The following is a 25518-nucleotide window of genomic DNA, read 5'->3' as shown; positions in this document are numbered from 1 at the left end:
ACAGGCCTAAAATATGAGTTCATATTCACTCAATGTAGGAAGATAAGAGGGATTAACATATTTAGCTCTTAAGAGGATATTCGCAAACACAGAATTCATTCCACCGGAGTGGTCACATATCTCTTCACGACCGATATTTTTGTATTTTTTAAAAATATATATATATTAAGAAAAAATTATTTTTACATATTTTTTTACTCCTTTCCTTTCAATAACTCATCTCTTTTCAAAATCATGTAATGATTTCGAAGAAAAGCTTGATTTTTCAATGAAAAACGGTGTTTTAAGAAAAAAAATCAGTTACGTAAAATTTTACCTGGATTTAGAGAAAATTTAGGAATGCTGGGCCTTAAATATCAGTTCACATTCACTCACAGTATGTAGATAAAAAGGATTAACATATCATAGTTAGCTCTGAATTGAATTTCAATTTATACCAAATACATCTATTTCCTCAATCGTAATGCTCCATAAAGGTTTATCCCCATGGCATTACTTAGATAACGAGAAATGGTTTCTGTTCGTCACCATGAGTGAGTGAGTGACCCATGCTGAGTCACTATCAAGTGTGAAGTGAGTAAACATGAAGTATTCCATACACCATGTACTGGACTGGACATGGTAATCGCTAGCGAGAATATCTGCTAATCTGAATTTTGACTTCCACTTAGCAGTGTCGCCATCGGTAGCATTTAACAGCCACTCTCAATTTTGACAGTCATCATGACGTCATCGATGAAAATAAATGTCATTAACATGTATTATAATTTCTTCTACTGTCAATTTATTGTTTTCTGTCGACACACCATACGATTGGTACACTGGCGCTTTATGTTTGAGATGCCAATATGTAATACAGGCAAACACACAAAAAAGTCGATTTGATCCTTAAATAATTGTGAAAATACTAAGGGTAAAATGGAGTTATTATCACCTCTCCCTCCACCAGTTATTGACAGAACTGAGTTCCTAATATCGGACACACATTGAAATTAGAAGTTTCCCATTTTCGTCATTAAATACTATCCATATTACCAGTCATGATTTTCTCTCAATGTTTTTGCCTAATGAGGCAACACATGAACACTACTTTGGGGCCAACTCTCGTTTTTTTCTTGACTGGGTGATTTATTTATTAATCAATTCAATATATCACAATTATTGAACTTCATAATGAATACTTATATTTTACCTCGTTTCTATTCAAAAGATGATGTTATGTTTCTAGTATGTCAATTATATAGAAACACTGTCATTTATAATATATTGTGTAACGTTGTTTTTTTATGATTGGACACAAAACTTTTTCAAATTTACCTTTGTCGTTTTAATCGAAAATATCGAAGGTGACTGTAACTATATTTTTAACAATTATTTTTTCCTTTGAAAATTAAGGATTTTTTACATAAATATATATTTTGATTTAAACAAAACGTTCATTTTTATGATGAAAAAAATATTTTATTGATGTAATGATTGCTTTAAATTTAAATAGATATTTACTGAATCAGTCGGCATTGGGGTACAATAACCCAAGCTTTATATATTTTTTTTAACATCCTATGCTTTACATGTTTAGTAGTTTAGATATTTGAAATTTTTAAAATTCATAAAAACGTATCCCATAACAGTGGCCCCCCGGCGTACGCACAATGAAGTATCTGTTTTAACCATTTATTTCGTGACATTCTAAATTCGAGATAACAACCATAATCTTTAATGCATTTGGTTTATATGCGTCATAAACTTGACGCGAACTTTCCAATGCGTCCATGTGCGTGTATTGATTCGTACAGCAAGCATGTTCTGGTTCATATAGCTCTGTTTATGTGCGACCACTCGCGACAGCCAATTTATGTGTGATCACATCACAGCGCGCCTCGGGAATTCATTACCATCGACACTTCTCTCAGTCCTTTGTCGGTAACAGCAAGAAACACTTGCCTTAATAAGCCTTCGGTCTCGGGCTCACAATACTTTTCCCGGGAAATTCTCCCGGAACAAGCAAACCAGTGCCGTTTACGTAGCATACCTAAAACTTAAATTGTGTTCATTTCTTCCACCTTTATCGTCTGTTTATAAATACACACCCTACGTGTATTTGTTCCAACATTTATTTCTATAGGATTTTGATCTGGCACCATCTCCAAATCTCTAAGTGTACTGTGAAACAGTTTTTTTTAATAATTGGGCATAAAAGTTGCTTAAGTTTACCTATTTTTTTAAATTTTCATATCTTCGTTAAATTTTACATTACATCATAAAATTTATCAAGAATTTATATTTTTAATTTTAGTTTTACTTGGCAAATACTAGTATTTCTAAAAAAATCTATTACGATTCGTGTTTCGATGCATTCCGCATAATTTTCAAACACATTAAAATCCGTAATGCATCGAAACAAGTGTCACAAGAGATTTTTTTAAATAGCGGTATTTACCAAGTAAAACTTAAATTAAAAATGGGTAGATATTCCACAATGTGACTGCCGAATCAATTAATGAGAGAATTTTTATATTCAGATCTTTAAATTGACAAAATAATAATCGCCGAAACAAACATAGGTATATGTAAATGTTATGAATGCTCACAGGAAAAATTATCAGAAAAATGCTGTTAGGGGAATATTATGTACACTGAAGAGTCCGTACATGAATAATTGCGTGTCTAAACTATTAAACAAAAAGTGTACTACAAAAAAAACTGGTGGGTAAATTACATGAAAAAAATGCGTACATTCAGGTTTTTCACAATCTATCCTTATAAGAATAATAATAAAACCCTTATCCGCACCCCAATGGTGCATAGGGCACTGCGTCATATAAACGCAGTGTTATCTTGAAGGAAAGGTGATCAGCCCTCCGCTTCAGGTACCAGTCCAGGGTGATATTGAATAAATATTACAGTGAAAAAATCACTTATATTTATTTGACCCCCCTGGGAATCGAACCCGGGACCTCCAGAACGGTAGCCAAGCGTGCTGACCATTACACTACGGAGGCGGACGAATACAAAATAAAAAAAATCCAACCTACTGTTACAAATAATCAATGAAATGTTTTTCACAAGACGTAAAACCCAACCTTTGTTTGTAGATATATGATCACAATTTGATGTATTAAAAATATAATTCCACTTAGTCAGTAAACCAAAAATTTAAAAAATGAAGCGCATTTTTTTACATTCAACAATTTAGTATTACTGATTTATCCCAGCCCCCATGTTGTAGTGTGCGCATTTTTTCATGTGCGCAAATTTTGCTGTGCACATTAAAATGCGTACAACAAAATGTTAAAACAACGCTTTTCGCCATACGCATTTAACTTTTTTGTGACAAAAAAAATCCTGTATTTCTCACGGTAACTGTTCCGTATCATTTTGTTATAGTTAATCTGAATTTATATTTTAAATCTGATAACCATTATTCAACAAATAAAAAAACTGGTATTTTAATCCGGCTTTAAAAGGCACGAAAAGCGCGCATTAGAAATAAATATTAGAATTACGCGGTATTTAAATTAATAGAATTACATTAGAATTAATTAAAAATAATTCTAATAAAATCATAACATGAATTACGATTAAACATGTTTTTTAAATTATTTTTTGTTAACTACGGGACTGGTATTGCAATGGAAATAAATGACTAATTACGTTATAGTATAGATAACCTTTACTTCACTTGTATTTGGTAGAAAACTAATATAATTTATATTTTATAACTTCGACATCTAAAGAAATTAAACGTTTAAAACGACAAAGCTGTAAGAAATAAATACAGCAGTGTTTAGACTGTAGCTGATGCCTTTGTATTTAAACGGACAATTTTAAAGGGACATTTCACTAATTAAAAAAATCAAACTTATATTTATAATCGATTAGGCATCAACTTTGTCAAATAGCATAATGATTTATAAAAATTAAAACTAAATACTTGTAAAAGACTACTTTTGATTTGGACGAGTCTCAAAAGTGATTTTAAATGAGTGTTTTCTTTTTATAATTAAATGATTTTTTTGTTAATTTTACGCAATGATATATTTGATTATTTATAACACATTTTTACATCGATCAAATTTTAATGTGTTATAACATGGAAAATAATTATTTTTCAGTTTCTTACTAACTCATTAATTTCATAAAAATAATAAGTTTTTTTATTAACAAGAAAATTAATAAATTGTAATTCAAACACATGTTTTTACCACTTGAGTATTATATTGTTATGACTAGTTTCAGAAGCTACAGGTGCTTCCATCTACGGGTTTGATATTTATATTGAACGTTTATATTTAAACAGTATTTATAAGCATATGTAGCTTCCAAAACTAGTCGTAACAATATAAAACTCAAGTGGTAAAGAAAACAAGTGTTTTATTTATAATTGAATCATATATTTCCACAAGATAAATGCCGAAACAATAAATACTAAAATTAATTATATAACACACGAAATTTTCTCTTCTTTTCCGTAATATAATATTGATCTACGTGGAATGTAAATAGTGTTTATCTTAAATTTACGCGCACTTAATCGCAAGTATAATGTGTTCGTCAAATTGTGTAACGCCAAACCAATTGAATAACCTGTAGTTATATTTTTTCACTCGCATAGTGTGACGTTGTTTTATGTACTTTGTGGTGAGGTGACCATTTAATACGGAATATGTGACAACTGACAGGATCATCTCGCCGATATAGGGTGGGAATTATGTTGCTCTGTCAGGTTGGGACTTGTCATGAAAACGCCGAGAAGGTAAGACGCAATTTGAATAAGATAATATTACTATCAAATCACTCGTAAACGATTGGAGGCTTAATATAAAAAATAAAATAAGATATAACTATTATCCTTTGAGAAGTATTTTTTTAGGGATGAAAAATTGATAAAGATATTGAAAGGAGAGTGAATGCTAGAAACTCAGTGATTGATGGACTAAAATCAGTTATAGCAAATTGAAGCCTAACAGCGAAAGCTTAACTAGCAATACACAATGGAGTCCTGGTAACAACCCTAGGGTATGTAAGTGAATCATGGAGTTGGCAAAAGAAGGGTAAAAGTACACTGCATACAGTCCTAATACGATCTCTCAGAAAAATGTATGAAGAAACGATGTATGATAGATGTTCGAATGATGATGTAAGGAGAGAATGCAAGGCTGAGATAAGCATTACCGACAAAATTAAGAAAAATGTGTTAAGATGGTTTGGACATGTGGAACGAATGGATGACGAAATAACCGTAAAATAAATTTATGAGGCGAATGTTGTTAGAAATAAGAGCAAAAGAAAATATACTAGATCATATCAGCAAGGGGATGGAAAGCTTTTTTCTCTTTTATACATTTTTTTAGCCCTTATATCGATTTTCTTGTTATTGTGATTTTAAAGTTCAAAAGAAAAATTACAATCCAAAAAAGCGTACAGTGAGCATAATTTAAAAAATTAACTAATTGACAAAAAAACCTCGGCGTTTCGGCTTTTAATTATATTAATAGTTAATCCTAGATAATGTTTGGTCACCGCACAATGCGACATGTGATGGATTGAAAATGAGTATTTGAGTTTTCTCTTCGTACAAATGAGTATGTTTTCTTTGACACTGGTGTGCCGTAGCAACACAAACCGAGATTCTGGGAACTCTAGAGTGAAGTACTGCAATACCATACAAACTAGATTCCCTTGTTTGAACATTACACTCTAGGACAGCGGTTCTCAAAGTATGTTCCGCAGAGCCTGAGGATCCGCAAGGCCTTTGAGAAGGCTCCGCCGCGACAAGCAACGTAATAGATTCATGTATCAATTTTAAATCAAACACAGAAATTTGAGTCTACTAAGTTGTATTTAGTAACAAAAACACATTAAAAATTAATATTGTGACAATTGTTTCCCCTAGTTATGGCATTTTCAAACGAATGTCTTTCGACAAAATACCATAACTAGGCGAAACAATTGTCACAATATTAATTTTTGATGTATTTTTGCTAATAAAATACAACTTTGTAGACTCAAAAAATCTGTGTTTGATTCAAAATTAGTACATAAATTAAAATGGAGCTCTACAAATTAAAAGCCAAACCAATAAATAACGCAATAGATCTACAATAATACTCTCAAATTGATCAAAAACTAAAAACAAAATTTGTAAGCTTATACGAGTATATTCTATCATAACTTATATTAAAAAGTTGGTCAAAAACGAAAAATATCATCTTCATATCTCCTATTATTAAACTATTGCATAAATTTACGGTGGAATTAATACAGTATTATAAATATTATAACATTGCACAAGATTCGTGGCGTAGATTGGTAGACGCTCAAATGCGAAACTGGCGTCGTGATTTCGATTCCCGCCAATTGAAAAATGAATTCAAGAAAGATTTATTTTCATTTGGTCTGGAAGTTCGTTGTGTATTTTTCACGTGTGCCTTCCCTATCCTTACTATCTTGCATACAGACAAGCTTCTAAAAGAAGGAGCTTTGTGGGTTATTCATTTTTAAAAATATGCATTTTGTGTACCATACTATTGTATACCATATTTTTGTTTACTACTGCAGAAGTAAAAAGTGTATCATCTTCCTAATTTTATATGATTTTCATCAAATGATGATATAAATAATGACAATAAAACCGGGTAAAACGTTTTTTAGGGCTCCGTAAAATATACGGTTTTTCGAAACGCTTCCGTCACAATGAAAATGTTGAGAACTTCTGGTCTAGGAAAATCTTTTGATGTCAAAACGTGTAAAAATGCTGGTATATTATTTTACAAGGGTCAATATGTTTCAAAGGGGGTTTCATAATTGAATAAAACGCACATTTCATTCTTTTGGTCTTATAAATATCACCAATCTAAGGACTTTTTTTAGTTATAACATAGTTTCTCTAAACAATACTATCTCAACTTTATCGGTAATGATCATCTCAGCCTTGTATACATTCCTTGATTTACCATTCAAATATCTATCATACATCGTTTTGCCTCATCGTTTCATTTGAGAAATCACATTTCGACTGCATTCAGCCTACTTTCATCTCTCCTTGTTATCTTTTTTATCTCCATGCTTCACTTCCATGTATTAGGGTTAGTACCAGGACTCCATTGAGCAATGCTAGTTCAGCTTTCCCTTTCAAACTTATATTTTCTATATCTAATTTCAGTACACTAGTCACTTTGTTTCCAGCATTCGCTCTACTCAACATCTTAATCAATCTTTTCATCCCTGGAAAACATACTTCCCAAATTCACGAAATCATCTACCTATACCATAATTACCTTTCACTAACTAATATTTTACATCTAGGATTTATCTACATTCATCTCTTTAAAAAAACATAATATTAAATTTGTTAATTTAAATTAGCAAATCACTTACTTGTTTTCGTATGTAAATAAACAACTAAATTGTAATTCAGCAATAGAGTACGAAATCGAAATTTCTTTGAAAAAAAAGATAAATATATTTTTTAATAATGAATGGATTATTTCGCAATAAAAAAATATTTCAACACATAACATTAAAAAATCGGATGATATTTTTCTGATAAGATTGTTTTTAGGTCAATTGATACCATATCAGTGTTTTGAAAATAAGTTATAATAGAAATATATATTTCTTTTCAAACATAAACGAATGCAGTATTTCAATACGAAAAATTTATTCACATTTCTTCTTGTTTTATTTAATAAAAGGAAATTCTAAATTATACATTACAAGTGTCTATCTCTTCTTACTCTCATAATATATAATGATGCATACGACAATTTGTCGTTTTATGCTTTCATATTTTTAAATTTAATAAATGTGTGTAAAAATATTACCAAAGAACCCAAAACGTCTTGAATACTGATGGCCTAATATTTTTTTAAATAAAATATCATTAAAAACGCGATTTATACATTTATTTGACATTTTGACATAGATGATAGAGAATATGTAGAAATAATATTATAATCTAAATATTTTTAGAACCTATGACTAGGCTGGTTAGGTGATCACTTTACAAACGGGCAACATTTACCATTCTATCCATGATTGAAAACTACACTACTATCATTTCTTGAAACTCCTAGATACACGATCAATCTCACGACACAGTGCAAATGAGTTCATAATAGTGATCTATGTTGGATTGAGAAAGCTTTTACTTAGTAGAGACTCTTTTATTTGAATGCAAGATCCAAACCCGGATGATTTTACTTACCGTAGAACGGGGCTACTTGAACTTTGATGTGTTACTTGAGCCCAGTACAAAAAAAAATATTTACATCTGTATTTGGTCTACAATAATAAACGTTTCTACATGAGTCATTGTTTCCCTGACATATTGTCACGATACGTTCATTATTGTAGACCAAATACAGTTTTTTTTTGTACTGGGCTCAAGTAACACATCAAAGTTCAAGTAGCCCCGTTCTACGGTACTCAAAATGTTGTTAGTGGAATTTCATCTCACCAATATAATTTCCCATCAAAGTGCATGTGTTTGATATTACAATAATTAACATACATGCATAAAACAGTCTCTCAATTATCGGATTGCGTCACTTCGAATACAGTTTATGGAACCATAAAATGGAGAAGTTATAATGTGATTCATGAAGTCAATCGCATCGAAACTAAACAGATGCCATAGTTTAATTACTTATGGGAATTCATTCATCCATTGCACATTCGAGTATCATGCACTACTCATGCAAGGGTTGTTTATACATAGGTTTAAAAAAAAACTAACCATCCCGCTGCTTCCCCGAAGAGATAGGCAGAAAGAGTAGAACGCCACACCACTCTGTCTTCGCAAACATTATTCGCTTCTTCATGCATCTCCTCATACATACCCCTCAATTTTTTCGACTCCTAACGTGACCGCTTTCAAGTATTTGACATACCTGATCGTGTCCAGTTTTTCTCGGTCTTCCTCTGCTCTTTTTTTTATAACTACATTCTCCTCATAAATTTCTTTTACCATTCTTTCCTCACTCATTCGTTCCACATTTCCAAACCATCTCAACACACCTTTTTTTTAAATTTTATCGATAATGCTTATCTCAGCTTTGCATTCCAACCTTTTACCATTCGAACATCTATCATATTTAGTTTTGCCGCAAATTCATCTGAGAGATCGCATTTCGATTGCATTCAGTCTACTTCCGTCCTTCTTTTGCCAACTACATGCTTGACATCCATACGTAAGGGTTGGAACCAGGACTACGATGTGTACTGCCAATTAGGTTTCAGGGATAGGTTTCTCTGAACTCATAATTTGAAATACCTACTTCTTTTTTGTGTCAATCCTATGGATCGGTCTGCAGCAATAAATGACACCTCCTTTACCTACGAAATACCTACTAAAGCTGAAAATCACCTTATAAAGACCTTAAAATTTAATAGGTCCCGAAAAAGACCGTGTAATTTGTCATTTCTTTTTTTTAAAAGGTTATTCGGTTCGAACCCTTATCTGCATCCCAAAGGTGCATAGGGCACTGCATCATATAAACACAGTGTTATCTTGATCGTTAACACACGAAGGAAAGGTGATCAGCCCTCCGCTTCAGGTACCAGTCCAGGGTAATATTGAATAAATATCAGAGTGAAAAAATCACTTATATTTATTTGACCCCCCCTGGGAATCGAACCCGAGCGAGCTGACCATTAACGACCATTTAAAGAGTTGACCAGCCAAATTTATTTAATTGTACCTAGTATCAAATGTCTTTCAACACCCGACTGAAGAATTCATATAATTTTCCTGTTAGGTTTTTATTATTCACATAATCAGAATTCAAACTGTCTGTGAATAACTTAGATTGCACAATGCACAATGTCGTGTGTAGACACACAAATTTTTTGATACCGTGTCAGGTTTTCGTGTCGTTCGCCTATCGCAAGTGTTCGTGTAATCCCATACCGTGTTATATCTCATTCGCTGTGTTGACACGGCGGCCCTTTTAACGTCCGCTGGGAGGTCCTCATACGCTGTCTCGTGCTGGGCCATACGTCTGCAAATGCGTAACAACCCATCAACATTGTCTTTCGACATCACCACTTCAGCTCCGCGGGGAATGTACTTTATAATCGTCAATCATTCGCTTATCTCCGCAACATGACTTGATACAAATTATCGGTAGCTTTGTAAAAAGATAAGCGTTTAGGCCCAATAAGTGAAACCATTTAGAAAATATAAAAGACAGATACTCAATTACAAAATAGGTAGAGAACGGAAGATTTTGAAATTGCATAAAAACATATATTTTTGACATCTCATTAAAAATTAAGAAGAATATGGAAGTCTGGGCATTTACGGGGCTGACGACCATCATAGGCTGGTTTAAGTGATCACTTTACACACGTGTAATATTCACCAATTCTACCCATTATTGACAACCACACTACTCAAATTCTTGGAAGTTCTATATATATTAACCCCATTTTGAAACTTTGTTATTGAATCAATAGAACTTCACTAGAGACATCAATTGTTGAGATGAAAATAAGCTTTTTATTGAGCAGAAACTCTTTTATTAGTATGTGATGTCCGAATCCTGGATTATAATCATATGAGAAACGCCAGACAACATCATTTTCATTTATATTATTTAAGCTTATAATTTGACCAGATAATTTATTAACAACATTTTGAGTGTGTCCAAATACTTTTTCACAAAATCTGGATTGTCTCCAATTACAGGAGTTATTTTCGTATTATTTTTTGACATCTATAGATGTCTTAACCTAAAAATATCTGTTGTACAGTAAAAAGTTCAATAGTTGGCTTGATATTTATTTTTAATACATTTTATTATATTCTTAAACTGTAAAAACGATCTCCTGAAAAATCAAGTTTTTTGATTTATGACGTTGTTGAAAGGAGTGAGCAATATGTAAAAGAACAACAAAATATTGTGGGAGCAAAAATACGAAACGTATGTATGAAGGGTTTCATTTGTCAGAAGTGCTTCGTCAAATGACTTCGTTGTATTCTGAACTTCTGTTACATCATAAAGGTGTGAGCAATTTTCTTTTTCACCGACAACAATACCCAACTCTTTAAAGCTCTGTTGTGTGGTCAATTGAACAATGACTTCTTGTATAATCTCGGTTCTTCTCGTCTTACGGAAAGAAGAAGTACATAAAATAATATGTACATGTAATTCATGCATGGAGTTATAATAGTAAATCCTTATGGCTTGCGATGTGTGTTGGTATATAAAACCATCTACTACATTGTATTTTTATCACATTGTTCTTTATCACCTCTCCTCATACTTTTTTTCTGATTGAAAGCTATTACATTTCGCTCACTCCTTTCAAGAACGTCATAAATCAAAAATCGTCAATTTTACGTTGTGCATGTTTTCGGAATGCCCAGAAAATGTACTATATCCAAGAAAAAAAGGCATATTTTTAACTTAATATTTACCCGCCACAGGACAGAAAATGTTGTTTTTGCATTTTGAAGAAAAGGTATTGTTTAATTATTTTTTTAAATTTACTAAATATTTTTTAAATGGAGAAAAAACCTTCAGGTTTTACCTAAAAAGATCTGTGCACAGTAAAAACTTCAATAAGTGGCTTGATATTTATTTTAAATACATTGTGTTATATTTTTAAACTTAAAAAAACGTTCTCCTGAAATATCAAGTTTTTTGATTTATGACGTTCTTGAAAGGAGTGAGCGATATATAAATAGAGTTAAAAGTAAACCGTATTTTAAGAAATAGAAGATGCACGTGATCTAAGTTCTGTACTGACATTTTTCGGTGGAACTGCATTTTATAGAATAAAATAATAACCATGTAGTTTTTGTCACATTAATTTTATTTGACTAGCAACCGGGTTTCGTCGTAACCGACATCACTAGTCTAATGATGTCGGTTACGACGAAATCCAGTTGCTGGTCAAATAAAATTCATGTGGAAAGAACTACATAATTTTTTTAAGGTATCTCAACTTGATTTGAAATGTCTATCATTCTTCCATTTGTATGAAAGAAATTGGATGTCTGAGCATCCCAGTGCTTATTGATCTAGCATTTGGCTGGCTTAAGTGATCACTAAATCTTCTTCTTCTTTCTGTGCTTGGTGCAGGCCTTGTGGCCTGTTTTTAAGAGGGATTAGCCTCCTGCGATGTCGATTCCCAGCTGTCGATCCATCTCTTTGGTGGTCTGGCCAGGAGTCGTGTACCTTAGGGTTGGCCGTACAGTGCAATGTGGAGAAGTCTGGATGGTTCCATTCTCCTCACATGCGCATACGTTCCTCCTTTGTTGCCTTCCCCACCTAACGACATATTCGAAGTAACTTAATCGTGCATTATAAAATCCCGGACTCCTTTCCGCTGAATGTACAGCGCGTATTATCAATGAACTTCCAAAATGTCAATAGTGCGATCATAAAGCATTTTAAAAAGTATGACAAAAATGTTTGAGCTACTTCAAGTAAAATCATTAAAAAAAATGTTCAATTAAAATCATTATTATGGCATGAATCACTTATTTTTGGGTGCTTTGCCAATAAAATAAAAATAAATAATATAAAATCCCGGTCGAATTATCTCCACGCCTGTTCGATACGATGCCCTGTACACCACTTGGGTTGACATAGGAGCCAGAAGAAGGAAGTAGGAATAAATATCAATTTCCTGATTGAAAAATTAAACATGTTAAAACCCAAAGTCGTGATTCTAAGCGTTTAAATTATAAGTTATTATTTTAAACAAGGAAGTGGAACTAATAACTGAATGCAGTCGAAATGCAAACTCTCAGACAAATATGCGCCAAAACGATGTATGATAGATGTTCGAATGGTGATATAAGGAAATAATGCAATGAAATACTGAGATAAGTAGTATCGATAAATTTAAGAAAGGTGAAAGTAGAGTAAAGATAAAGTATATGGTGTACGGAGTGAGTGGAAATTTTTGGTAAGGGAAGGGTAATTAACTATGAGTATTTCAATGTTTAAGAATTAAGTACATAAACCCTGATGATGACAAGGTTCTTGTCGACACCGGTTGGATAAAGTGTACCAATAAAAAGTGGTTAAAACAAAGTTATTTTATTTTATAAATATTATAAAATGTGCCACAAAGTATCTGCGAAAAACATTTAAGAAATTAAGAAAGGTGTGTTGAGATGGTTTGGACATGTAGAACGAATGGGTGACGAATGAACGGTAAATCAAATTTATGTTACGTTGGTAAAAGAAGCAAAGGAAGACAGTGAAAAACTTGAAATAATGAAATATTTCAAATACTTGAAAGTGGTCTAGTCAGGAGTCGGAGTAATCGGTGGATTTGTATGAAGAGATGCATGAATGTGGGAAAAGCGAACATTGTTTGCAATGATAGATTGGTGTACCGTTCTATTATGTTTAAGGGGAAGCAGCGTGATGGTTAGTTAGTTAAGTGAATTTTTTTTTTAAACACGGTGACATAATATTATAAGTCTACGATTAACAGGGAAAATATACAAAATAGCCGCATATTCTTATTTCTCTTGAATCATACTAAAAAACTCTACCGAAAGATGGACGCAAGGATAAATAAAACATACTTAATAGGAACTACCAATTCGCGACTATCACATACATAGAATCTAATGTATTTACTAGTTTTTTTAATTTAATCACATTCGTTTTCTGGGAAGAAAAAAATTACTTTTGTTTGAAACACGCACTTGTGAAAAATCACAGGAAAATATGTTCATATACAAACAGGTTTGAACGGTTCTCAAATATTGACATCGTGTAATTTTTTAAGTAAAAAAAAACAGCAAGGTACCGATACGGAGTCTATTTACAGCGACTCCTTTTTATGTGATTTTCTGGTTTATTTTAGTTTGTTTTTCTTCGATATGTGTATGAAAACACTATTTCACAGTCAATGCAAACACAACACAAATGAATAGTCTGATAAATGGAAATAAAAAATAAAAATACCACATGCCATTGCATTATATTTAAATCTTGTCATATTTAAATAAACTAAACAACATCCAGACTCCCCCACATCGCACTTTACGGCCAACCCCATGATAGACGACTCTCGGGCAGACCACCAAAGAGATGGGTCGATAGCTGGGAATTGACATCGCAGGAGGCTAGGCTAATCCCTCTTAAAAACAGGGCCTACAACAAGATGAAGAAGAAGAAGAAACAACAATCTTTATACTTAAAAATATGAATGTTTATTTTTTTCAAAATAATCGTTTTTCATCGATTGCTTTGAAATTTTGACACAACATTGAATACGCGCATGTTTTTATATGCAGGTGAAAATATGTTTTTCAAGCGCCCTTTTTTCAAGGGTTTATGAAAATGGTGCTATATATTTTTTTTTTATATTAAAAGCCAACTGTCATACTGTAACAATTTCATTTTAATGACCTGATGTTGGAATGATTATTCCGAAACCGGTAGTCATGAATTAGTATTTTTTTTTAAAGTAGTATTACACAAAAAGTGAACGATGAATGTTAATGTTAATGCTTTAGAAATTATGCAAATTTATTATTACTTTTTACCGCAATGGCAGCGCCATCTGTTGTGAGAAAGTTACAGCAATTGCTAAAAGCTTAAAATTGTTTGTAGCGCACTGCATGCTTCTTGGCAGCAGTCATTTAACATTTTCCATGTTTTCGATTGCATTGAAGTTCCATAGATTTTTTTTTCCCAAGTATTATACAGTAAAACGTATTACAAATGTGGGCTTTCTATTTCCTTTCTTTTTCATTTAACTAGACCGAGCTGTAGCAACGCTATATGCTAAATACATATATGTTGCCAGTGCCACATATATATATATATATATATATATATATATATATATATATATATATATATATATATATATATATATATATATATATATATATATATATATATATATATATATATATATATATATATATATATATATATATATATATATATATATATATATATATATATATATATATATATATATATATATATATATATATATATATATATATATAATAATATATATAATATATATATATATATAATATATATATATATATATATATATATATATATATATATATATATATATATATATATAGATATATATATTATATATATATATATATATATATATATATATATATATATATATATATATATATATATATATATATATATATATAATAATATATATAATATATATATATATATATATAATATATATATATATATATATATATATAAATATATATATATATATATATATATATATATATATATAGATATATATATATTATATATATATATATATATATATATATATATATATATATATATATATATATATATATATATATATATATATATATATATATATATATATATATATATATATTTATATATAAATATATATAAATATATATATATATATATATATATATATATATATATATATATATATATATATATATATATATATATATATATATATATATATATATATATATATATATATATATATATATATATATATATATATATATATATATATATATATATATATATATATATATATATATATATATATATATACATATGAATATATCTTTCGTCTACAATTTATTTATTTTTATCTTAAAGAAATTTCAGCTTAGTATTCTCACACATATATATTTCTTTTACTCTAAAGTATTTACATATGACGTTATTTAACAATTATGTTTTTTTAAATGTACAAAAAAATAGAAAACAACCATTCATAAACGTGTTACATTTCGATATTTGCTATATTTATTGGCAAAGCTTATAATTTTTAATTATTTTTAATTATGTCTGCCTCCGTGGTGTAATGGTCAGCGTGTTTAGCTACCGTGCTGGAGGTCCCGGGTTCGATACCCAGGGGGGTGAAAATAAATATTAGTGATTTCACACTGTAATATTTATTTAATATTACCCTAGACTGGTTCCTGAAGCGCGAGAGTGATCACCTTGCCTTCATGTGAGTAATGATCAATAAAACACTGCGTCAATTCAATACAGTGCCCTATGCACCATTGGATGCGGATAAGGGTTATAAAAAAATATTTATAGTATTGAAACACATTGAAAGCAAAAATTATGAGTGTGTATTCTGAAATTAAAGTATATTTTTTTATTAAATTTCATAAATATAAAATTTTGAATAAAGAGATCATAGTCAAAAAAACTATGTATGAAAATTATATTTTGCGATGCACTTCAACCGATTATTGAACTTATTACAAAAGTGGGAGAAACATAGTAATATGTAGTCATATTCGATAAACAATTATAGAATCATAATTGATAAATTCTATCATCCGCCCATATATTGGTAATAAATGGAAATCTCCATTACACGAGGCTGCAATTTTACGGCATTAGTTTAACGGATATCTCTAAAGTAAATATTGAGTGGTCTTAAGATGAGAGTCTTCTCTCCAGGTTTTCATACGCGCTTGTCTTATCGAAAATGAGTGATTTTAGTTTATAAATCTGATCATTTTCAGTTAACGTTAAAATTACTTGAATTACTATGGACGTGATCTACTTCTTGCCTTGACTATGAAGCTATCATCTATCCGTTGAAGTTGTATGTAGTATTGAGACGGTTTTACGTAAAAATTGAGCTATATAAATTAGCCAAATATTATTTTCAGTAGAGTTTTGATATACATCCGACACTTATCATTATTTATTATAACTTCAACAAAATTCATATAATATCTTAACAGTGACTAACTAAACTTTGATTTATTTTATCAGCCACTGGACTATTCACCCTATGGATGATACATCAATATATTTTTATTATAGGTGTCTCAACTTAAGACCATGTCTTACGTTTTTATACGAAAGAAGATGGAAGTCCAATCGTAAGCTTCAATCTGCTCGGTCTTCCATCTTCTTTGGTAAAAAAACGAAAGATGTTTCGTCTCAAGCTGAGACATCTTTAATTAATGAATAAATTAAATTTAAAAAAAACATGCTCTAAAAACATTTTAATCATACCAGTTCCTTTTTTCCGAACGAAGTATTTTTATTTCTGTTTTTATTCTATTTTTATTTCTCACATTCGATTATATGTATGGATAATCAGTATTGTTATTCCTGTATAATTGGCAATGGTAGATTGAAGTTTAAAAATAAAACACTTCTTAAAGATAATTTTTAAGTTTATTAATTTAAACATGACTAGATTCGAGAACTATAGATGTTCTCATCAACACGTGAAAACACAAACTATCATATGCAAAAGTTTAATTTTTATATTTAAATCTTCATGTTATTCCACAAAAATTATGTCAAGTCAATAAATTAGGCAGATTAAAGCATTAAAATCCTACCTAAAGTAATCATTTTAATCTTTTTGATAGAATTGTAAACCGTCTATTTCAACATTAGAAAAATATCATATCAGTCAGTAAAACGCATCTACCAACGAATAAACAGCAATTAGTTTTATGATTATTTATTGACTTTTATTTTTACCAATTGATGATGAATAATATTATAAATATTTACTATCTCGGACACTGGATTATTCACCCTGCAGATGACATGTCAATTTAAACTTAATATGAAACATATACTTTTCATTCTTGTTTTTTTTATGGAGGAAGATGGAAGTCTAAGCATCCTAGGGCTTCCGACCTGGCATTTGACTGGCTTAAGCGATCATTTCATAATTGACATCTCATCCTTAAGGTAAATATTCCAGTGTCTGATACAATTAATAATATTAATAGTATTAAATATCAACTGGTCATAATAGAAGTATCCAAAAATTTAAATGTTATTTCAGGCTTAAAAATATATCGCACACTCAAGAACGTCATAAATCAAAAATAATCAATTTTCAGTTGTGCATGTTTAAGGAATGCCCAGAAAATGTACAATATCCCAGCAAAAGAGGCATATTTTTTACTTAATATTTACCCGCTACAGGGCAGAAAATGTTCTTTTGCATTTTGAAGAAAAGGTATTGTTTGATTATTTTTTTTAAATATACTAAATATTTTTCAAATTGAGAAAAAACCTTCAGGTTTTACCTAAAAAGATCCGTTGCACAGTAAAAAGTTCAATAAGTGGCTTGATATTTATTTTTAATACATTGTGTTATATTTTTAAACTTTAAAAACGTTCTCCTGAAAAATCAGGTTTTTTGATTTATGACATTCTTGAAAGGATATGTGAACTAATTCGGATTTTTTTACATAACATTTAATCAGACATAGTTGACGCATACGCAATAATACAGTCAGCTTTTACCGACACTAAAGCTCGTATGAAGTGTGTTGAAATGAATTGTCCCATGCTTGAAGACTCCACTCTGACGCACAAGCCAGACACGAGTCAAGTAACGTGCAATATAAGAATCCCACATATTTATGAGACAGGTGAAATATGCTTTGTTTACATTAATATTTCTCGATAGAAGGAAACGTGTTGGACAATAAATTACAGTCTTCTATGCTGGAATTTAAACGGAATCCAAGGCTGCGGCAAACATCACGATTTTTAAATTAATTCTTGGCTATAATTTCTCACAGTCGATCATGGAGTCGGGCCTGCTTATTTATTTCCTGCCACATTGGAACATATTAATCAAAACTATTTTTTATCGGGTCTAATCAATTGATTTTTAATATTGCTAGCATATTTATTTATTTAAAAAAAATAATAATAAAACCATTACTACTTTCGTTTTTTTTTACATATTTATTAGTTGCCTTAAATAAAATTCCATGCCTTTTATGTATACAAAAATTTAAAGCATATTTAGTTTATATCCATCAATCAAGATCCGTCACATAGCTTATTTATTTTTCTAATTCAAATTTTCCGAATAAAACTAACTAACCGTCATGCCGCTTCCCCGCAGGGGTAGGCAGAGAGAATAGTACGCCACACCACTCTGTCTTTGCAAACTTTCTTCGCCTCTTCCGCGTTCATGCATCTCCTCATACATACCTGCCGATTGTTACGACTCCTAACCTGACCACTTTCAATAATTTGGCATACCTGATCGTGCCACGTTTTTCTCGGTCTTAATCTGCTTTTTTTTTCCAATTACATTCGCCTCATAAATTCGTTTTACCGTTCTTTCCTCACTCATTCGTTCTACATGTCCAAACCATATCAACACACTTTTCTTAATTTTCCAAATAATACACCACCAAATCCGATAGATCCTCATATCCCATTGCGTCATCAATTTTTTGTCAACTAAATACCCTCTTTTTTACATTATCTTTCCAATTTAAAGCTGTCCCTCGCAAAAATTGGACATACCCACACCATATGACACCCTGTGATGACATGTCATCACATTCACAAACAGAATCATGCCTGATTCTCCCAAGTATGAGTAGTCTCACAGCTCACCACAATTAGATCGACGGAGGGTCATATTACACCCTTATTTTTAAGCCAACCAAATTACAAACAGAAACATGAAAATATTACTTGAATTAAAATATATTACACTCGTATAAAACCACGATTTAAGTTTATTGATAAAAACAAGACTAGTTTCGAGAATAACGTGGTTATCAAAACTATTCGTGTTAATGTGTTAACGAAAAACAGGGTGTATTTAGGACATTTTATTTATTATTTTCTCTCAATACCCAATTTATTCAGTCAATAATTTAAAATAACATTATCATGTGTGTAGTGTATTTGTATTTTATTTTATTTTTAGACTAGCTGTATCTTACTACGCATTGCTTTGATGACCTCTGTTTAATGGAAACGAAAGAAAAAAACACAAATTTCTAAGAAATTTTATTTTACAATGCTAGTGAAGTTTTTTTTGTTTTTTTTTTTTAAATAAATATTTGTTTGTTTTTTATTATTAACACAAATATTTCAATTTCATACGTTTTCTGTGAGCCTAGGCGGCTCATTATTAGAAATAGGTATCAAATTGTTGTAGAGTAAGTTCGAAATTTTGACTTAAGAGTCCGCGACACTAACCACGGGACCACAACCCGACACAAAGTGTCTAATAAAAGTCTATGTTACAATAATGCAATTAAAATCATTGAAAATTCTAAATAACAGCACTTGTCAAGAAGCTACATAAACAATGTTAAGTATTGCTTGTGTTGCTATTATGTTCAACAGATGACCCTGCCATTAAGGTCAAGAAAGTTGTTTTAAAAAAAACACATTTTTACCTGTCACGCGTATGTAAAACCTAGATTTTTCGAAGGCAACAATTGTAAAAAAAATTCAAAGAAATTGGAGAGTAAATTTAAGATAAAAAATATTTTTACAGTTTTGTTATTTTTCCGTTTGAAATTGCATTTTAAATGATTACGCTTTAAATTGAATGATTTAGTACGTTAAACATTATCGTTTAAAGTCGTAAATATTTGGCTGGATACGTTCATTAAATTGAACGAATGTATCATAAGATGAAGAGTTATTTTTTATCCTTAATAGCCATTATATGATGTTACGTGAGTTTAAATCATGCTCCTTAAAATAAGTATAAAAAATGATTGAAAAAAATTAACCAGGTGTGCTGGTTTTTATATTGAAGCATTGATTTTATTCTACCAACAAAGAGATCTGGTTAGCTATAATTAGTTTTTTTCTGTTTTGTAATGTTTATAGGCAATTACATTGATATAAAAATATAACATTATCATACATTTTTTTATTATAAATATTCAAATTATTATTTTAAAACGTTGTATGATGGATGTTTAAATGGTAGTATAAGGTAAGAATACAAGGGTGAGATAAGCATTATCTATAAAATTAAGAAGCATTGATTTTATTCTACCAACAAAGAGATCTGGTTAGCTATAATTAGTTTTTTTCTGTTTTGTAATGTTTATAGGCAATTACATTGATATAAAAATATAACATTATCATACATTTTTTTATTATAAATATTCAAATTATTATTTTAAAACGTTGTATGATGGATGTTTAAATGGTAGTATAAGGTAAGAATACAAGGGTGAGATAAGCATTATCTATAAAATTAAGAAAAGTGTGTTGAGATGGTTTGTCATGTGAATCGCATGAGTTAAGAAAGAATAGTAAAACAAATTTAGTATGCGAATGTAGTAGGTAGTAGAAGCGGAATACCGAAAAAGACTTGGCATGATCAATTATTTTAAATACTTGTGAGTGGTATAGTCAGGGATCAGAATAATCTGAGGAGATGCATGAATGTGGCAGAGGCGATTGTTTTCAAAGACAGTTGGTGTGGCGTTATATTCTGTCTGCCTATCCCTGCGGTGAAGGAGCATAATTGTTAGTTAGTTAGTTTATAAATTATCAAAATAAATAACATTGTATAAAAAGTAAAATTGAGTAAAATTAAAGATACATATATGTTTATAAATTTATACATACTAGTACACATATTTTGACACGTCCTTATAAAATTTTGGCATTCTTAGTATTGACGAAAAGAAGGCGGTGTTGTCTTTCAATATATCAAAATTATTTACAGATGTTATGTAAGTAAGCAAATCTCCGGAAATCTTCTTAAATGGATTAATACGTAACAAAAAATGAGGAAAATTTTGTATTATTATAGTAATTTCTGAATACATTATGGTGACAAGTTGGATATGGGTGTACAAGGCGTTTCAACTAGTCGCATTAAGTTCAAGGATTTTATTTGGAATTTTACGAGAATGAGGAAATTCGCTGGAATATATCGATAAAAGTGAAACTTGATTTATGTACTTTTAACTACCAACAAACTAATTCCACTTGACATGTCCGAATGGCGGAGAATCTTTAATTATCATTAGAGTAATTTTTATTTTAAAATTATACAAACGTTTTGATCAGTTTCGGTGAAACGTGTCTCTTCGCGCGACCAGTGTTTTTCTACGGCTTCGATTCAATTTATTGATTTGACCTATTGGTACGTATTATACGATTTATATCCATTTGGTATCAATGAGTAGATGTGTACACATTCTACTGTAGGTGAACAAGGTGACTCTTGTATACATACGTCTACATTATCAATAGCTATACAACATAGTACATTGGATGTCGATTATAACACGGGTTCGCGGGTGGCGCATCAAACTCTCGTTATATGATCATCGCGGTTTAAACGAACTGTCCAAAATTATAAACTTTTTCAATAAAAAACAAAATATTTTTAAATTTTCATATTATTTACATTATTTACACATATACCTTAAATTTTTTTAAACAAAAATAAAAATCATAGCATCTTCTTCTGTGCGTGTCATGTCAGGTCCCATTGACGTTGTCTATTCTCTCTCTCTCTAACCCTTATCCGCACCCCAATGGTGCATAGAGCACTGCATCATATAAACACAGTGTTATCTTAATCGTAAACACATGAAGGAAAGGTGATCAGCCCTCCGCTTTAGGTACTAGTCCAGGGTAGTATTGAATAAATATTAGAGTGAAAAAATCACTAATATTTATTTTATCACTTATATTTATTATTTTTGTGTACTATGTAACTAAATATAAATATTAATTATTTTTTAGGCTGTACTTTTGTATATATTTTATTACGTGCGAATATATTTTTTAATTATTATGCATTTTATGTAAAGCCCAATTAGGGCAATATATATATTTTTAAATAATAATAAGTAGTCGATTTTTTATGATATTTTTTCCTTGGAATAATCATGTGGAGAATTTGTGGGGAATCGGGATTTAGTTTTTCCCCAATTTGGTGTTTTGACATAGATTTTTGGGGGAGTTCTGAAAATTGGCTTTGGCAACGCTGTTAAAAACTGTACTTGTATACTTGCAATGCTAGGTTGTTATTAATAATTTTAAAAAATGGCCATTGTATATTAATAATATCAAGTTATACACGCATTGAGTTGTTATATTTTGGTTTTTACATATGGTACATATGAACGTTTGTTTATAATATTATTCACATCAATACTGAAGTCGACAACCTCAGTATATCGGGCATCGATAAAGCGGTCGTACATGCTCTTAAAGTCATAAATTCCACACGTGTCAGGTATTGTTAGGTTGAAACTTGATTTTTGCACTTAAGAATAGAAATTATTTTGTTTGTATACGAGTACAATGAATTTTACTACCTAACTACGTTTTGCATCAACATCGCCATTAAAAAATAATACAGGATGGCGCAAAATTTATCACCCTATCGAAAGATGTCATAATTTTTCTAAACAGCGTTGTACGTTAATAATATTTGACATTTGTAATTAAGATACCTGAAGTATACAAACGAATTTAAGATAGTGCAAAATTAATCATCATATTTTATTTTGAAAAAACTTTAATATGATTTTGAGTCATTGAAATCTTTATATTATTTTTGACATCTCATCAAAGACGAAGAAGAATATGGAAGTCTAGGCATTTACAGACTTCATATTTTTCTTGAGATGTCAAAAAACAATATGAAAATAACTCCTGTAATTGGAGATAATCCAGATTTTATGAACAAGTATTTGGACACACTCAAAAAGTTGTATTGAAATATTTATTTGGACCTCTACATTTTTTTTCTTAAGTTGAAAAGATGATATCCGTCAAGTGGCTGGCGCCAGTGGTGGTACTCTTTTGTGCCCGATTGACCAATTTGTTTGTATACTGCAGCTGTCTAGTTCACAAGTGTCAAATATGATTGACTCACGACACCATTTGCAAAAATTATAGCATCTTTGAGTGATTAATTTTGAACCACCCTGTACAAAATTTACTATCTAAAGATAAAAAAAAACACAAAACAATTTTCATATCTAACAGTTCATTGCGTTTCCTGAAATATTTTTAAAAAGTTTTATTTTTAAATAATACCTTTAAAGATAATCTTGACAAACATATACCGTTATTTTAATAATGAAGTTTTTCATTCAAATATATGCGTGACGTTCTATGTTATAACGTGTCTAGAAATTAATGTACTTTCCACTGTTGTTTGTCCCCAAAACGTTAAGTCAGAAAATGAACAAAAAAAATTTCGTCAAAAAAAATTTGGTACCATAACAACATATTCTTATTGAAAAAATTAATTATAATTTTTGAATAAATTGCGAATAAACACAATTTCATTAAGGAACTCACCGCGTTATTAAGTGAACATTTGGATATTCAGTGTTATCTTGGTGTTAAAATCGTTTGAACCATATTGCACGTGATAGTAAAAAGAAATTAAGCTTTGTTAGTACGTTTGAAAAAGCCTACATACCATAAATACATCAATTTTTTTTGACATCTCAACATACGTGAAGAAGAATATGGAAGTCTGGGTATGCGCAGGGCTTATACGGTCTGTACATACCCAGACTTCTATATTATTTTTTAATTTAAGTTTTACTTACAACATTTTGAGTGTGTCCAAATACTTGTTCACAAAATCACGTTAATGTTGAATGTTACACGTGTGTAAAGTGATCACTTAAACCAGCATATGACGGTCGTAAGCCCCGTAAATGCCCAGACTTCCATATTCTTCTTCATCTTTGATGAGATATCAAAAAATAATAAGTTTTACTTAGTAAATATCACTATTTCGCTATGCATTCCGCATCATTTTCAAACACCGTAGATTTTTTAATAATACTAGTGTTTACTAAGTAAAACTTAAATTAAAAATGGATAGATTTTACCACAAAGTGACTGTCGAATTAATAAATGAAATTCTATATTCTTCTGCATCTTTGATGAGATGTCAAAAACTGTAAAATAACTAGAAAGTGCAGAAACTCCAGGTTTGAAACAAGTATCTGGAAATACACTTAATTTGATGTTTTTTTTAGAAAAATCGTTTCAGACGTCTGTAGGACTATATGAAGATTAAATATTTAGGAAAAGCATAATAAATTATTATTGTCGGAAAAATTTGTAACATTAAGCTCTGTAAACACTCAAATTTCCATTATCTTCTTCGTCTATGTTGAGATGTCAATAAAAATGTAAAAATAACTACTGAGTTGAGAAAACCCAAATTTGTGAACAAGCATTTGGACACACTTAAAATGTTGTGGAATACATAACATTTAAATTATCGAAGCCCTCATGAAATAGAATTATCCAAACAATAATAAAAAAATACTAAATTTTACTTATATTTTTTCTGATAAATTTAGGGACATATTTCACTAAACGCATTTCGGCAGCGCAGAGTGATATTATCTATGTAAAGAACGATGTCAGAGAAAGGTTTATTTACAAGATAATCAAGTGACCGATAGCGCTTTTAGGAAGGTTCTTCAAATATTAGCCTAGCATTAAGTAAACGCAGCCACGTGCTCCGCGCGTACTAACTGTACTCGCACTAAACCCGACAAATCCCGGGTTCATACAAATTTAATCCGGATCGAGCAAAGAAAACCGGATTCTAGCCCTTATCTTACACTCAAATAATATAACGTTTTTTTTTCAAATGCTTTATATTTGTTAATGTAAGAGTTACCCATTAGTCGTATCTCTAAGAAATTGTGATTTTAAACAAAATTATTTAGAATGTTATGAAAATTTAATCTACACTGAGCAC

The 25518-nt window shown here is 30.4% G+C and overlaps 1 protein-coding gene and 1 long non-coding RNA gene across 2 annotated transcripts in view; one reads left to right on the top strand and one right to left on the bottom strand.

The window, feature by feature from the left end:
* LOC148304460 (uncharacterized) overlaps positions 1-25518 on the bottom strand; it is a 364266-nt gene that overhangs the window by 212020 nt on the left and 126728 nt on the right. The gene's annotated exons all lie outside the window — the stretch shown is intronic.
* Positions 1-25518, top strand: part of ths (thisbe) — a 150820-nt gene that overhangs the window by 73916 nt on the left and 51386 nt on the right. The gene's annotated exons all lie outside the window — the stretch shown is intronic.

Source organism: Brachycentrus maculatus, unplaced genomic scaffold (assembly GCF_059751285.1).
Source record: "Brachycentrus maculatus isolate JH-2025_06_01 unplaced genomic scaffold, ASM5975128v1 h1tg000315l, whole genome shotgun sequence".
NCBI classification, from domain to species: Eukaryota; Metazoa; Arthropoda; class Insecta; order Trichoptera; family Brachycentridae; genus Brachycentrus; species Brachycentrus maculatus.
The sequence above is the reverse complement of the archived record's forward strand: the minus strand, read 5'-3'. Positions and strand labels throughout refer to the sequence as shown.